The following is a 17,106-nucleotide window of genomic DNA, read 5'->3' as shown; positions in this document are numbered from 1 at the left end:
ACCTTTACTTGTTCATCTTGTTATTTCTGTTGAAAAATAAATGCGGTGCATTTTAAATGAGAAGGAGGTGTCATTTTGGTTTATTCCTTTTTTTTTATTATTTTGTTTGGGGTAGAGAGATTTAATTTCATTTAAGCTTCTTTTCCCCTACACCTACGGCAATTTTAAATTTTTGTTCCAATCCACAGTGTCTCTTTTTTGGAAGTTGGATATTCCTCACATTAAAATTAGACCTTGTGTCTAACTCTGCCCTCGTGAGGAGGCAAGTAAATAGAAACCCCCAAGCCTCAGTTTTAATAGTATAAAATAAATAGATTGTGTGTATATGTAAATTAAAAGGAAGCATAAATTAACAAAAGGTAAAATAAAAAAGTGTTTTTAATTTAAAGTTGAAATGAAATTATGAAATAAATTTAAAAAAATATGTGCAATATTTTTCTTCTTTGTAAAAATGAATCAATTTAAATAAATTAAGAGATGTCCAAAAAGGTGTAATGAATAATATAAATAAATAGCGATATGTTAAAAAAAAAGAAAGACAGAAAAAAAAAGAAGTTGTTTGTATGTGCTTCCATACTTTCATTCGAGCACTTTATAGTGAAGGGAATAATTGCTTTGTTGTATTTTCGTTGATTGACTGGAAAACGTCATCAAGGGAGATAACTTCAGAAAACCCGGTCAAAATTCAAAATGGAGTCCACATTCTTTTTTATCCACTAAATGCAGCATGGCTTTTCTTTTATCGACGATCTGGAAACTAAAAATATAATTTCTTCACCCAGCAAAGCTGTGGTATCCGAAAAAATATTACTTTTATATATTCTAGATCAGCTGTTTTGTTTTCTTATAAAGTCAGGTAAGTTTTAAAAAATGTATACTCTTTCTTGTTAAAAAAAAACGAGTTTTTTAATAGCATTCAATATTTTTTGTTTATTTTGATTAACAAAGTTTCTGTTAAATTTTTTAAGCTGAGTAAATTGTATGATAATATTCATTAAGATTGTATATATATATATATATATATATATATATATATATATATATATTGTTTTATCTATCTTCCTCTTTTGTTTATTTACTTCGTCCAAAGAAACGAACGAACCGTTTTTACTTGTGCAATTTACGGACCAGGCTATTTTTTGAAATAGGATTTTCAAGTTAAATTCAATTTTTCGTGAATTTTAATTTAGGTGTTGGGTGAAAGTACGGAATAGTTAACAAAGGTCCCACCTCTCCTCATGTTAAGAATGATTTTCTAAATAATGTTATTTTAGCACGATCCGTAAACTGCACAAGTGCCATTTTTTTTTTTTTTTTTTTTTTTTTTTATTCAGTTGAGAAATAATTTTTTAAAAATCAATCCATACTTTGACCTCAGTTTGTTCCATCAGCCGATGTAATTTAGTAAAATCTATTCTCACGAACTAAAAACGATAACTCGATTCGGTAATGTTCAAAATTTTAGTCGAATGAAGATTGAGTTAAAGAGAAGCATTTTTTTGGTGTTTGTACAAAGAAAGGCGACAGATCAAACAAGGGAGATAAATCGTGAAAATATGGATTTTTTTTGTTTGTTGTTAAATTGTTAGGTGAAAGTACAAAGTAGTGATTACAAAACACTCTCCCTTCACCATGTTAAAAATGACTTTCTAAATAATAACGTTATTATTTCAGTGCGGTACAATAAATGCATATAAGTACCAATTTAGTTAAACAGCAAATAGCAAAAACTACTTTAATGGGTGCGTTATTCAAATTGGCACTTATGGTGGCAAAGTAAAGAAAATGCAGAAAAGTTTTTATGATATATGTACTCGTTACAGAACGAAGGTGTTATATTCCCACATTTACGTAAATCGATCAAATAGTTTGGGTTTGTATTACTGTAGATTCGAAAAAGTTGTCAAAAAACAAATATATAACAAATAAATGGGGTTTGTATTATTGTACAGTTTGAAAAAGTTGTCAAAAAAACAAATATATAACAAATAAATGTTATCAAAGGCAAGATAAGTTACTTTTCTACCAAACTGGATATATTTTTTGTGTTTTTATTCAATGTAACATATTTATTCAGCTCGAAAAACATGCAGCGTTTACCGATGTATTGGACAATTCAAAATGGCGACCGATTCTCTCTTAAACACGGTAAGTTCGGGAAAAGGTGTTATAAATAATAAACTAGACAAAATACTATTAAAAAACCACCGAATATATGTCAACATATGTCACGGTAATATATATTGAGCGAATTTCTAACAGTATTTTGTCTAGTTTATTATTTATAACACTTTTTCCCGAACTTACCGTGTTTAGAGAGTCGGCCGCCATTTTGAATTTTCCAATACATCGGTAAACACTGCATGTTTTTCGAGCTGAATAAACATGTTACATTGAATATAAACACGAAAATTATATCCAGTTAGGTAGAAAAGTAACTTATCTTGCCTTTGATTGTTTTTTGACAACTTTTTCGAATCTGTGTACAGTAATACAAACCCAAGTAATTTAATTTTTTATGTTCTGCTGCCATCTCTGCTTAGGGTTAGTATTTGGACTAATGAACTGCATGTTTTTGTTTTCATTAACCCCCCCCCCAAAAAAAAACCCCAATGAATCGAGCCCCTCAACCCAAACATTAACTCTAAGTCTGGATGTCAATACAAAAAAACAGATGCATATAAATATGAAAGTAATTTTGCTGGTATGCAGACCACGTCATTAGCAGTGTCATTTTCTTAAAAATGCGTGATAAAAAATTGAATAATTCGACCTCCTATCTTTCGAAGCTTATAACTACTTGAAAAATGTAATTCAAACCCTAATTTTTTTTTCAATTAAAGGAGCAAAGACCAAATTAAAAAAAAAAAATAACAGGTTTAATAGCAAAGTATACAATTTTTTTTTTTTTTAAATCGGTTTTCTTTAAAAAGACTTAAAGAAAATCAACGAATTTTAACTTACTTCGATAAAATATGTGTATATAAATTAAAAAATATCACTTACCTATAAAAATTACTATTCAATGGGTACTTCCACTCTTCATTGTTAAGAATTTATCCATATTTATATTCTATATTCCATGTCCTTTTTAAATAAAATACTTTAAGTGAGTATTAAAAAATACTGCGACTTCAGCTCATCACAAATGGAAAAAGGGGAGATAACCGTCTCCCTTTCTTAGTTATGAACTATGGTGACCTGTAAGCGACAGAATTAATGTCTCTTTCTATTTCTGGCTGTAAACAAAATTTAGTAAAGATGGTCCACCGTAGCTGAAAAATAGTCCCATTTCACTTATCAGTTTTTGCTGATAAAAAAAAAACGGTGCGCTATTTTTGAATAGTATTTTCAAGTTTTTACGATAACTTTTTATATTAAATTGTTAGTTGGAAGTTCAGAAGCATTACAAAACACCCTCTCCTCTCCATGTTAAGAATGGCTTTCTAAATGTTATTTCAGCACAGTTCGCTAAGTGCATAATTACCGAAAGTACAGACTAGACTAAATTAATAAAACAAAAAACAAACACATCCTCTTTTCCGCATGTTAGTTGACTTCATAAGTTCATATTCTTTTCTTTTCTTGTTTTAACATTTATTTTTTATTTTTGTATAATTTATTAAATTGTTAGCTAAAAATACATGTTAATTAAAAAAAAACACACACACACATACACCCTCTCCTCCAAATGTTAAATGTGGTTTTCTAGATAATAGTTTGCTTCACAAATACTATTGTTTAATGTATTTTATTCTTGTATCGTTTATTAAATTGTTAGGTGAAAGTACAGACTAGGTAAAGAACACGCTCCCCCTCACATGTTTCCTAAATAAAAGTTCACTTCATAAATACCATTGTTTTCATTATTTTAATTTATTTTTATTCTTGTATTGTTTATTGAATTGTTAGGTGAAAGTACAGACTAGTTAAAAAAACACATACTTCTCCACATGTTAAGAATGGGTTTCTAAATAGTCTGTTTCATAATTACTATTGTTTTGTTTTACTGCTTTAACATTTATTTTTGCATTGTTTATTAAATTGTTAGGTGAAAGTACAGACTAGTTAAAAAAAAAAAAACAACTCTTCTCCACATGTTAAGAATGGGATTATTAATAATAGTTTGCTGCATGTTTGAAATTTTAATTGGGAATATTTTTATTGCAGACGACTGTAATTTCAAGAAATTAAAGGATATTTTCAATTTCACTGGAAGAGGTAGAAGACCATCCATTCCCAAAGTTAGCATAAACAATAAACTCCTTTTACAACTTTTTTACCTGAAAGATGAAAAAAAAAACCTGGGATGATATTGCCGAATTTGCATCCAATTTCATCACCATCAATCAGTTAAGAATAAGATACTTAATTGAAAAAGTTCATGCTAATGCCAGTTTGCACATGAATGACTCTGACAGATTCCAAACATTTTGAATGGAAAATTTGACATTCGTTGAGAATTATTTGTCATGTGCTGGTGTTTCAAGAGATGAACTGATTAGTTCAAGTTTGTCAGGTCGATCAGAAATAATTGCACTTACAAATGGCATCATTCTAGACTTAGTTTCCTTCCAAAAGAAAGAAGTACTTCCATCATCTTGGGTATGTCAGGCCGCCGAGTATCTATCTGGGCGTTCTATTGATAGGCAGTTTTTTGGGAAACAGTTAAAGAAAATTCAGGCAACATCTAAAAATCTCGGCATCGTAATAACAATTATGAAGACTTCATGAAAGCAAATTACTGGTGTCAACCAGTCAGTGAGAATGTCAGCACAGCCATTATAAAATCTAGTCCAGGTACACCGAAGGCAGCTATGCTAGCCTGTAGAAAGATACTGATGATTCAACAAACTCAGACTAATGATGATGAAAGCAACCTAGAAAACTCACCATTGCTCTCTGGCTCAAAAACCATTCAGATAAAAAAACTAAAGAGAAAGATGGAAGATATGCAGAAAAAACTGAAAGATAACGTGTCGACCATAAAAGATGTACTTTCAGAAAAGATACCGTCTTTTTATGACGATTTGCAGCAAAAAAATGAAGAGCTAAGAAGAAATAAAGATTTGTTGTCATCATTACAACAGCAATATGAGGAAATTCAAATTAAACTTGAAAGTACCTTGACTACCCTGCAGTAAAGAAATCAGGAGCTTTCAAAAATTAGACACTCAGCATTTTACAAGCGTTTGAAAAGATGGGAAACAAGATTGAGTAAGAAAGAAAAGATGGAAAAAATGCCCAATCAAATATTGTCTAAACAATTCAAAAAAACTTCATAAGAAAAGCAAAGAAGAGAAAAAGAAGAATGAGTTGAAGATTCAACAGATGAAATTTGATTTTCTTTATCAGGCCGAGAAAATTATTATTATTATTATCAATTATTAAATCATTTCTCTCTGATAGGTTCATAAGAGTAGTGGTTGACAGGCAGAAATCAGAAGCTCGCAGTATTAATGCTGGAGTCCCTCAGGGGTCCATCCTGGGCCCAACTCTCTTCCTGATCTACATTAATGATCTTCCAAGTCACATCCTTACATCATTTGTAGACATTTATGTTGATGACACTACTATCTATGGTAGCACATCAAAGACCGTAAACGACCAAGTTCTCTCTGATTCTCTCTTCTCTGATCTTAAGCAAGTGGTACAATGGGGAAAGAGGTGGCTGGTTACTTTTAATGCATCTAAAACCAAGCTTTTATCTTTACATCATCAACGCTCTGATCCCCATCTGGCATCAATTGAAATGAATGGCTCTCGTCTTGAGGAGGCCTCATGTTTTGAAAAGCTTGTGAGCTTGACCTTTACTCCTGATCTTAAATGGAACACATACCTTAAATCTGTAGCCAAAGCCACTGGAAAAATGGTGGGATCCTTCTATCGATCTAGTAGATATCTCACTGCTGATGTATTTCTCTATATAAGAGCCAGGTACGTCCAAGGATGGAGTACTGTTGCCACATTTGGGCAGGAACTGCTGGAAAAGACTTATCCTGCCTTGATAGAGTTCAAAATAGACTTCGTAGCCTCGTAGGGGGTGTCCTTTTCTCTTCCCTGCAACCTCTTTCTCACAGAAGAGATGTTGCGAGTTTGTCTCTGCTTTATCGTTATTTTCATGGCAAGTGATCGGCTGAGCTCCAATCTATGGTCCCCCTTGCCAATCTTTCATAAGAAACACCTGTCTAGCAGAAAACACTATCAATAATTTCCCCCACTCTTTATCTATGCCTAAACCTAAACGTAGATTCCATGAGCAAAGCTTCTTTCTTAGAACTGCACACCTATGGAATTATCTTCTGTTTTCCTGCTTTCCAGCTGATTAAAATATGGTTGTCTTCAAGTTTACCATAAACAAGTTTTTGATGAGCCGTTCCATATAAGTTAACAAATTTACTGAATTTCCATTACTAACGATTACTGTATTGTCCAATTTCTACTGTACACTCTTTAACCCTTATCCTAGAGTGGTCTCTTGGCCTTGATAAGTGGTGATGCCTATGTAAAAAAAAAAATAAAAAAAAAATATGTTTCTATGAAAGAACATAATAGCAACCGGTACACCAAAGATGTCATCAAGTGTGTCATTGAATTGATAGGGCAAGCAGAAGTATCTGGCAAGAATTGTGAAAAGATAATTGATATTGTAGCAAGACACATCTTTCACACAGCTGTAGATTCAAAAGACCTGCCATTAGAGCGATCATCTCTAAGGTATGCTGACAAAGGGCATGCCCTTGCCAAACAACAGATAGCTGAAGCATTACTGCAATCGAGCAATGTAGACTTATATTCTGATGGAACAACTAGGAAACGTCAAAAGATTGTGGGACACCAACTTTCAGCAGATAGTGGTCAGTTGTTTCATGTGGATTCACTTCAGTATTCAAGGAAGATTCAGATACACTTGTTGATGTAGCCTTTAATCTGCTCCAGGAGTTGGCTGATCTCTATACTGATAGTGAAGTGGATACTGTATTCTGGTCAATGTTACAGAATCTGACTGGTCTTATGAGTGACAGAGCAAGTGTCATGAAGTCATTCGACAAAGCCTTTAACATGCAGAGAATGAATACACTTGGCTTGGCATTGATGAAAACCTGGAGTTTTTGCATTGTAATGCTCACTTCCTTCTTGGCCTCAGTTCTGAATCCGAAAAAGTATTTAGAAAATGGGAACAACATCTGAATGAGAAAATCGGCAGAGATGGTCTTGAAAAATTCAAAAGGTTTTCTTCAAGTTCAGAAAATGCAGCATATCGGTTTATCAGGACTGCTTGTGATGTGTTGGGACCAAGAGGTGATGAGAAAAATGGATGCAGAGCCTCATGGGAAGCCTATTGTCACCTTCAGTCATAAAATTCTAGCATAACAAGTTTTAGAGGGAATAGGTTTAACAACCTTTTTCAGGCTGCTGCTTCACTTCACTATCATCGAAATGATATTGTGACATTTTTTTCAAGATTTCATGGCATCATGAATCTCAAGCAAGAAAGTGTGCTTCATGACGTGAGGAGTGGTTCAATTGACTGTGCCATGGTTGTACTTGGACTGTTATACCACAAAGTTACTGGACCTTACTGGATCCTACTCAGCAGACAACCAAAATACTTGGACTTCTTTTGCTATGTTGTGAAAATGAATGCTGCTCTTGGAAGATGGGAACATGATACCAAACAATTGACAGATGGCAACTTTTCACCACTTTTTAGCATCAATTTAAACAGCCCTGTTTTTCTGCCCTCTACAAAATGGATGCACAAAAGAAGACTATTGTTCAAAGTTTACTTCACAGACTTTGTTCAGCATACAAAGATGACAGACTTCCTGCCAGGTGGAAGACTATGACATTAAAGATGAAAAGAAACGTCAGCAAATGTAGCATAGTCAGATAACCAATTTGATAGAAGAATGCTTTAGGGATTTGGATTTTAGCATTTTCAAGAGACGACATGCATCTTTACACCACCATAGCACCATCAATATGCTGAAGAAAAACAAGACTTCAATTTGGCTTGATAGTAAATCTGAAAAGGAACAAGTTGCTTGGATTGTATGGATCCAAATCTAAAGAAGTCCAAATTAAACACCAGGCATTTCAGAAGGTGGTACTTCAGAAGAGAAAGCAACAACTGGAGAAAACAAAACAAGAAAAGGAGAAAAATGCAAGGAAGCAAGCGATAAGAAAAAATCTCATCATTGAGAGGGTGAAGACACATGATGGGCCTCGTTTCAGTGAAGAGAATGTCCCACAAATGCTACATGTGCTAGGAAGCAGGAATAGTAAACTTGAGGCCCTCAAAGATGAAATTAGCTCATGAGACAATTGAGATGAAATAGACTGTGATGAGGGTCGTTGACACGCTCACCCAAAAGGACTTCCATGGGACGTTCAAGAAGTTGTTGGAATGGTACAAGTACATTTGCAGGCGGAAAAGATTACTTTGAAGTGAGGGGGGGGGGGGCTATAATATCATGTGTGTATTATCAAAAGTGCCCATACAAAAATTGTATGGAAATTTATTGAAGTCACCTCATAGATAAACAAATTTGTTTTATCTCTAGTCATCCTCACCAGCATTATCTCTTCCTTTCGGACCCCTGCCCCAAGAAAAACAAAAAAAAAACTTTATTATTATTAAATAATGCAGTGTGATCCCTCGAAATTGTTACCAATGAAACCTTTAATAAGATTTACAATCCTTTCTACAATTCTAACAATATTTCGTACAAATAAACTCTTGTCTATGCTTGACTTTTCCACAAAGAATAAGCTATGAATGTTCCACAGTTTTTGTTTTATCGCCGTTCAGTGATATGAAATTTGACTTTGGTGATTGTCTAATCAGTGTGAATTGTGATTCTGAATGGGCTTCACACTCACCAGATCATAAGCTCCCAGGTTTTCATCTGTGGGATATTTTCTCAAACATAATGTCTGTCAAAACAATCCTTCAGATCATTTTGGAATTTAAAAAAATCCATGGCAGTCAAATCAAGAGCGGAGTGTATCAAAGTTATTGACAATATTGGATGACATATTTAGTTATATTATTTTAATTGGAATTTATTATTGAGATGAGTATTATTTATAATAATTTATTGCGGACTATTATTCTCATCTTTTAATAGTTGTTGTTTCACAACGTTTCAACCAACGTTTCCTCTGGCCTTCGTCAGGTGGTAATCGCGACATAGGAACTTTGAATCTCCTAACTGCATTCTTAGCAATCACTGCCATCCGTAGTTGTTGTTGTCTCACCACGTCGTGAAACAACAATTAATAAAGATGAGAATAATAGTCCGCAGTAAATAAATTAATATAAATAATACTCATCTCAATAATGAATTCCAATAAAAATAATATATATATATAAATATATATATATATATATATATATATATACCATTCAGCACCGACCCGACCATGGAAGATCAGATAATAAATAAACATGGATTTATAAGGTAAATAAATCCAACCATGATCACCCTTTGAGGCCCGTGGCGCAGTTGATAGACATTGAATCTCTACAGTTCCAGTTGAGAATTGTCTGAAGATAGCGGTTTCAATCCTACCCAATGCCGGCCAGAGGCTTACTTGGCCAAAAACGTGATGAGACGACAACAACTACGGGTGGCATTGATTGCTGAGAATGCAATTAGGAGATTCGAAGTTCCTATCCGTTGTGTTAACCATCTGACGAAGGCCAGAGGAATAGTTGGCCGAAACGTGAAACAACTAATTAAGATGAGAATAATAGTCCGCAATAAATAAATTAATATTTAGTTGTTTATTATTGAATTGTTGGAACTCCACGACTGAAACTTGGTAGATAAGTCAGGCATAGGTTGGAGTTTATCTATATACCTATAAAGTTGAGTTTTTTTCCTGTCGTTGATATTAAAAACCTACTTTTTCTATTTAAAAATTATTAAAATGAACTTTTTAATATAATCAATCATGGATATGCGAGTGACTACATATGAAGGTTAATTAATTTGTATATTCCTTTGAAAAGCAAGCTTTAATTAAGTACTTATTCATGTTTTATGATTTCTTAGATTGGTTTCATTTCACTGTTATGCTGGATTCTATTTATGCATAGTTTCTACATTCTGCATAACTGTAAAATTTAAAATGAAAACATTATAGCACACAATATTTATATATGTGCATATATAAGTGAAATTGTGTGTGTGTGTATATTTCCCTACCAAACTACTCTGTCAATTTTCAGTCTACAGATTCGAGATTTGACATAAGTGGTATTGAGATTTGTTAAAATCTTTTTAATCGGTTTTCGGCCAGAAATTTGGCTGTCAAGGGGTCAAAGTTCAACGATTTGACCTTTGAAAACTCTACCAAACTCTTCCACTTGGACATGGATCAAACTTTTTGATTTGAGCTCAAAACAATAAATGTTAAGGGATCAAAATTTGGGTCAAAGTTTAAAAACAATTTGACCTCTGCAGTCTCTACTTAGCCAATTTTTGGCCTAAACATTTGAAATTTTACATAAAGTGACATAGAGCAAGCTTTTCAATCAGTTTATGGGCGAAAATTTGACTGCCAAGAGGTCAAAGTTGAAAAAGTTGATCTTTGCAGACTCTACCAAACTCCGCCAATTTTGGGCCTAAAGACTTGAAATTTTAAATGTAGGTTACCTGGCCATGAGTCCAACTTTTTAATATATATATATATATATATATATATATGTGCACATAAAGTTATGAACAGTACATTGGGCCCGAGCAAACTCCTATTTGAATATTTGATCTACAAAGTTGAAATTTGATATATAGGGTATTTGGACCTGTAGCACACTTTCAATTTGGTTTTTATTTGGCAAAAATTGCTGCTAAGTGGTAAAAATTTAAAACAAAACATTTCAGTGTGGCAGGGTAAGTCAAATAAAACATTACTCCTGCTGTATTTTTTTGTACATGTGCAAAATTAAACATTCATAGCCCAAAGTCATTTAAATTTGAACCTTTCATGTTCATCTTTAGGTAGCTCCAAAGATAATGCTGGTGAAATAAATAATAGTAGCAATACACGGGAAAAAAATTTAAATGGCTTAAAATATTTCAATATTGGTATATATAGAAAGAGTTTGATAAGCTAAGAAAGAATCTTTAAATTTTTAAAATCCAATTAAAATCAAGGAAGTTATGACTATTTTTATGCCCTGCATGTTTGGATATTTTCCCCTCTTTAAACCATATGCGTTTTGTCACATTTTTTGCACTACTTTTTCAGTAAAAATGCTATATCTTTGTTAAAACACAAGACTAAGCAATGAAATTTGCCATATAAGTGTATTTTTCTGCAAGAAATCTGAATATGCTATTGACAATCTGCAGAAATGAATGGTTTCCAAATAATCTGCAGTAAATGCACATAAATATGCTGCGATTGCTTAAAAATGCCATGTATTCATTAAAAGAAAAGAAGTTAGAGAACTGAAAGTTTAGTTGTGATGCATTTTATATGCCAAAAACTGAAATCGAAATCTAGGATTGGCTAAAAATGAATATATTGCAATATTTCTTTGGTATTATTGTAGATTAATACCTTCTGTTACACCTCCCCATCTGACCACCTCTCCAAAATATGTGATTCTACCTTTATAGACAATTGCATGTGAACAACTTGAAAAACTTTAATAAAAGATAAAAATTATTTTAGAATTTAATGTAAAATGATTTCTCATTTTGAATCATTCAAACGTTTTAGGGCAGTTACCCCCCCCCCTTTTCCTATGAAAGATAAATCCTGGGCGTTTTTTTTTTGTTTGTTTGTTTTCTAAAAGGTGATTATACGTGGTTTTAAGAGGGTCTTTGTGCAATTATGAGAAGGTGAGGAGGTTGCCACTCTGACTTTCCGTTAATGATAGGGCTAAAGAAAATTATGTGTGAACATCCTGAAGACTTGATAGAAACAAAACAAAAACAATTTTAGAATTTAGAGTGGGGGTTGGTTTCACATAAATGTAAAATAATTCACCATTTCAAGATGATCCTAGCGTTTTAGGACAGTTGACCAATTTATTTTTTTTTTGGGGGGGGGATTAATCATGTGCACTTTTCTTTAAACGTTTTTATGCTTTTTTTTTTTTTTTTTTTTTACGTTTATATGAGCTCACAGAGGAAGTTTGTTTAGTGGGGAACTCTGCCACTTGTACTTAGCGTTATTGTTAAGGCTAAAGGTTTTAGGAGGAGGCTTGCCACTCATACCTAGGATTAGACATAGAATTAAGCGAGTTTTTTTTTTTTTTTTTCATTTTTTTTTTAGAGGGTGTTTGATACTCATTGTGAAACTTTACAAGAATTATCACAAACAGACAAAAATAAATGTTATTTAAAAAAGTGACGTCCCTCTAACAAAAAACATGATGCTTGGAAAAATATCAAGTATTTAAATTCTATTTAAATATAAAAAAGAAACAAGTTTTTGCTAAAACTGGCAAATTGTTAAAAAATTTGAATTAATGTTATTTTGATTTTTAATTACATTTCATGTCTTTTCCTACCGTTGTTATTTTTTAACTGAGCACCTCCTACAAATATTTAAATATTGATTATTTTTTTTTATTTTTATTTTTTTTAATAATCGGGTAGATTAGTTTCCATTCGATAATTCACTGAAAATATTTTTTAAGGGACGAAAATTAGAAGTGTGAGTACTGTTCGTACACGTGAACCAAAACAATGATAATTCACATTTTCGCTTGTTAAAATATTTTAAAATTTAATACTACCCAATTTTTAAAAATATTTGTATGGTTGATAAAAAAATAGCTATAACTAAACATGTAAGATTTGAAAAAAAAATCGATCTGGAATAAAAATAAACAACAAAAACAAAACGTCTGTTTACGCCATGCTTATTGCTGCTGCTGCTACTATCACTAATACTACAGAAGTCTTGATTCAAATTCATAGCGATTTTTTTTCGGATATCATGTTTTTAAATTACTACGTACCACTAGAGAAAACACTGTCCAATCATCTTTTTAACAAATAAACATAGTAAAAAGATTGTTTTTAATAGTGAGTGCCCGAAGAAAATTTTTTTCAAAACTTTCAATAGTCATCATTTTGAAATATTTTTTTTAACACAACAAAAAAACGAGTGGTAAAATGAATTTTGGACGCTCGAAATTATTAAAAATGACATCTCTTTTGGCTAATTTCCAAATTTCATTAAAAAATTCTTAACAGGAACACGGTATGAATGTTTAGAAATTAGGGTGTGTTGTTACAAAATCTTACCGAAAATGCTGTTTTATGATGTTCACATTTTTATCGCTTTATTTGCTTAAAACTCTAAAAATATATAATGTATGTTATTCATTTGAAAGTATATTCATTTCCAAACAAAACTGATATTTTGAAGACTTAAAGTGCTTTGGTTTTAAAAATTTGACTATTTTAGCAGAAGCCCCTTGAAATCTGTGATTATCCAAAGCATTTTAACGGCCATGTGTATTGCTAGATTAAGGCTGGAGCACTAAAAGTTTCGGTTTCGATTCGAGTGTATGGTATCCAAGACCTTTTTTTTTAATAACTTTTGAGATCATTACTATATATGGGATAATAATAATAATCAATAGAGAAATGCCTGTATGATAATAAGTGAGGAATTTGTATAAATTGTAATATATTTATGCATATTTTATGACCTGGCAACTTGCTAGTTTGTACGAAATATGGTTAGACTGCATCTGAAATTTTGAATTTCATTAATGATTTCCATTGGTGCATTTTTGTGGAGGCACATACAAATATCAGTGCGTGAGGTCGCCAAGCTAATCAAGAACCTTGACTCCAGTAAAGCAACTGGTCCCGACGGTATTCCAATTATAGTGTTAAAAAAATTACAACCAGAACTTGCCCCCATACTTTCCAAACTGTTTAAGCGTTGCCTTAAGGAGTAGTGCTTCCCAACACCCTGGAAAATCTCATTAGTATGCCCTGTATTTAAGAATTCAGGAGATAAGTCATCCCCCTCTAAGTACAGACCAATAAGTCTCCTGTGTGTCATGAGTAAGTTGCTGGAATCCACAATAAATAGAGAAGTAGTCAACCACCTCAGCAGAAATAACTTTCTTAGCGACACGCAATATGGTTTCCGCTCTGCTAGATCTACAGCAGATGTGCTAACAGTTATATCTCATAGGATTAGTGAATCTCTCGACAAAGGCTTCATTTCTAGGGCAATTGCTCTCGACATATCAAAGGCCTTCAATAAGGTTTGGCATAAAGGCCTACTACACAAGATTTCCAGCTATGGTATAACTGGAAATGTTTTCTCTATCATTAAGTCATTTCTCTCAGATAGGCTCATAAGAGTAATGGTTGATGGGCAGAAATCAGAGACCCACAGTATTAATGCTGGAGTCCCTCAGGGGTCCATACTGGGCCCAACTCTCTTCCTGATCTACATCAATGATCTCCCAAAACACATACTAAAATCTTTCGTTGACATCTATGCTGATGACACGACCATCTATGGCAACACATCAAAGGCTGTAAATGATGATGTTCTCTCTGATTCACTCTCCTCTGATCTTGAGCGCGTGGTACAGTGGGAAAGAGGTGGCTGGTTACCTTTAATGCATCTAAGACCAAGCTCCTATCTCTACATCATAAACACTCTGATCCCCATCTGGCATCAATTGAAATGGATGGCTCTCGTTTAAGGGAGGCCCCAGGCTTTGATAAGCTCCTGGGTTTGACCTTTACACCTGATCTTAAATGGAACACATACATCAAGTCTGTGGGCAAGGTTGCTGGGAAAATGGTGGGATCCTTCTACCGCTCCAGAAGATATCTCACTAATGATGCAATTCTCTATCTATATAAGAGCCAAGTACGTCCAAAGATGGAGTACTGCTGCCACATCTGGGCGGGGGCTGCTAAAAACAGCCTATCTTGCCTTGACAGAGTACAAAATAGACTTCGTGGCTTGGTGGGGGATGCCCTTTTCTCTACCCTGCAACCTCTTTCCCACAGAAGAGACATAGCGAGCCTGTCATTGTTCTATCGTTATTTCCATGGCAGGTGCTTGTCTGAGCTCCATTCTCCGGTCCCCCCTCGCCAATCTTTTTCAAAAAACACCCGACTAGCTGAAACCACCATCAATAATTTTCCCCACTCCCTATCTGTGCCTAAATCAAAACGTAGATACCATGAACAAAGCTTCTTTCTTAGAACTGCACGCCTGTGGAACTCTGTTCCGCTGGCCTGTTTCCCTCCCGACTTCAACCTGGATGTCTTCAAGTCCAACATAAACAAATTCCTGATGAACCGCCCCCCCCCAAGTAATGACACCTCACAATTTCTCCAATACTATTGCTACACTATCCCTTTGATTACTGTACACACAATAACCCTTATCCCTGAGTGGCCATTGGGCCTTGATAAGTGGTGAACTCCATGTAAAAAAAAAAAAAAAAACCCCAAAAAACCCATAGTCTCATTTAAAAAAAATTAAGTTGATGTGAATATTAAAAATAAAAATTGTAACCTTTGCATCCACACTGTCAACAGAAAACGAAAAATGATTTTTTTTTTGTTTTTTTGTCGTTATGTCAACATCCTGAAAATAACTTGAAAAATGAAAAACAAACAAGAAAATTTAGAGTTTTGTTAAGTGGGGAGGCGGGAGTGTCACTTTACTTTATAAATATAATGTAAAATAATCACTCACTTCCTGACCAGAAAGTATTATTGATTACAATAAGAATGGAATAGATATTTATTTTTATATTTATATATTTTACAAATAACCGCTATTTGAAATTAAAAGCCAATTTTACTTTTTAAATTACTAGCCTGGTCGTAAAATACACATATTAATTATATTTTAATTAATACAGAAACTGAGACATGTACATGCTAGTATTATGTTTTTTTTTCTAAACCAGTCACTTCCTGTACGTAAAAAAATAATAAAAAAAATATTGTAGCTGAGATTGAAATCAAAACTTACAGAGAGTCAAGTATGATAACCATTAGACCAGCGTGACACGATCCTACTTATTCTTAACATGAGTAATCTTTAATGTGACGCATGTGCATTCGTGAAACAGCGAGTAGATAAAAATCTGACTCCCATGTAACAATTTTCCAACTTTGACCTCTTAGCAGCCCTTTTTTTTCCAGATAAAAACCGATTAATTTTCCATATGTCTGAATATCCTATATTCCGAATTTCAAATGTAGATCAAAAATGTTGAGTACATAGGTTGAGAAGTGTCCTCACACACGCATTCTTACTTTTCTACATATATAGACGATATATGTATGTTTTATATATTCTTTTTTGTATTGTCATGCTAAATTTAGAATTAGTGTTGAGATTACTGAAAATGATTTCACTAAAATTTTTCTTTGCAATAACAAAACTGCATCACATAAAATATCTTATTTACATTTTTTTAGTGAAAATTGTTATGGCAAGAAACGTACAACAAAAAAAAATTTTAATTCGACTAAAGAAAAAAATGAAAGGAAAGTTTTTTAAATGATTCTTTTGTCAAAACTTTGCACTAATTTGCACACCTGATATTTAAAAAAATAAACTTTTTTAATTTGTCTCATATGAGCCTGTAAAGCTAATGAATATATGGGTAATGTGTAGACACAGCTGCCTTAAAAGAAAATGGCCGCTGAATTCGAATTTTATGTTAAAACTGAATAAAAAGTGAAAACGTGGTGTAATTATTTAAAAAAAAAAAAAAAAAAAAATATTCAAGTGACTAGATCTGATGGCTCCTTGATGGTATTTTTGCTGAAAGAATATAGTTTCTTTGATCTCTAACCTCTGTCAGATATCCATGCTCTCACATGCCCCTCTCTCCCAATTCAATAGGGATTTGCTCTATGAATTGGTGACCTGTCTTTCTTAGAAAATTACTTCAATCAACAAAGCCTGCTCTACTCAAACTTACACCAGATGACATAACCGTGAGAAATCAAAGATGGAGGATGCTACCATAATCGGCTTAAATCCTCATCATTCAATAGTAATTCTTTCAGCTGTGAAATTGTTAAATAAATCATTTAATCTACTTGTCCTTCTATATTATATTCTTTT

At 33.1% G+C, this 17,106-nt stretch overlaps 1 protein-coding gene across 1 annotated transcript in view; it reads left to right on the top strand.

Annotated features, from left to right (window-relative positions):
• The first annotated feature begins 665 nt into the window (after positions 1-665).
• Positions 666-17,106, top strand: part of LOC145299303 (cleavage and polyadenylation specificity factor subunit 2-like) — a 31,699-nt gene continuing 15,258 nt past the window's right edge. The window contains exon 1 of the mRNA XM_080144391.1: positions 666-856. The gene's annotated coding sequence lies outside the window, so the exon portion shown is untranslated. The remainder of the gene's footprint in view (positions 857-17,106) is intronic.

Source organism: Euprymna scolopes, chromosome 2, assembly GCF_053919585.1.
Source record: "Euprymna scolopes isolate OS-2025 chromosome 2, ASM5391958v1, whole genome shotgun sequence".
In the NCBI taxonomy this organism is placed as follows: domain Eukaryota; kingdom Metazoa; phylum Mollusca; class Cephalopoda; order Sepiida; family Sepiolidae; genus Euprymna; species Euprymna scolopes.
The sequence above is the reverse complement of the archived record's forward strand: the minus strand, read 5'-3'. Positions and strand labels throughout refer to the sequence as shown.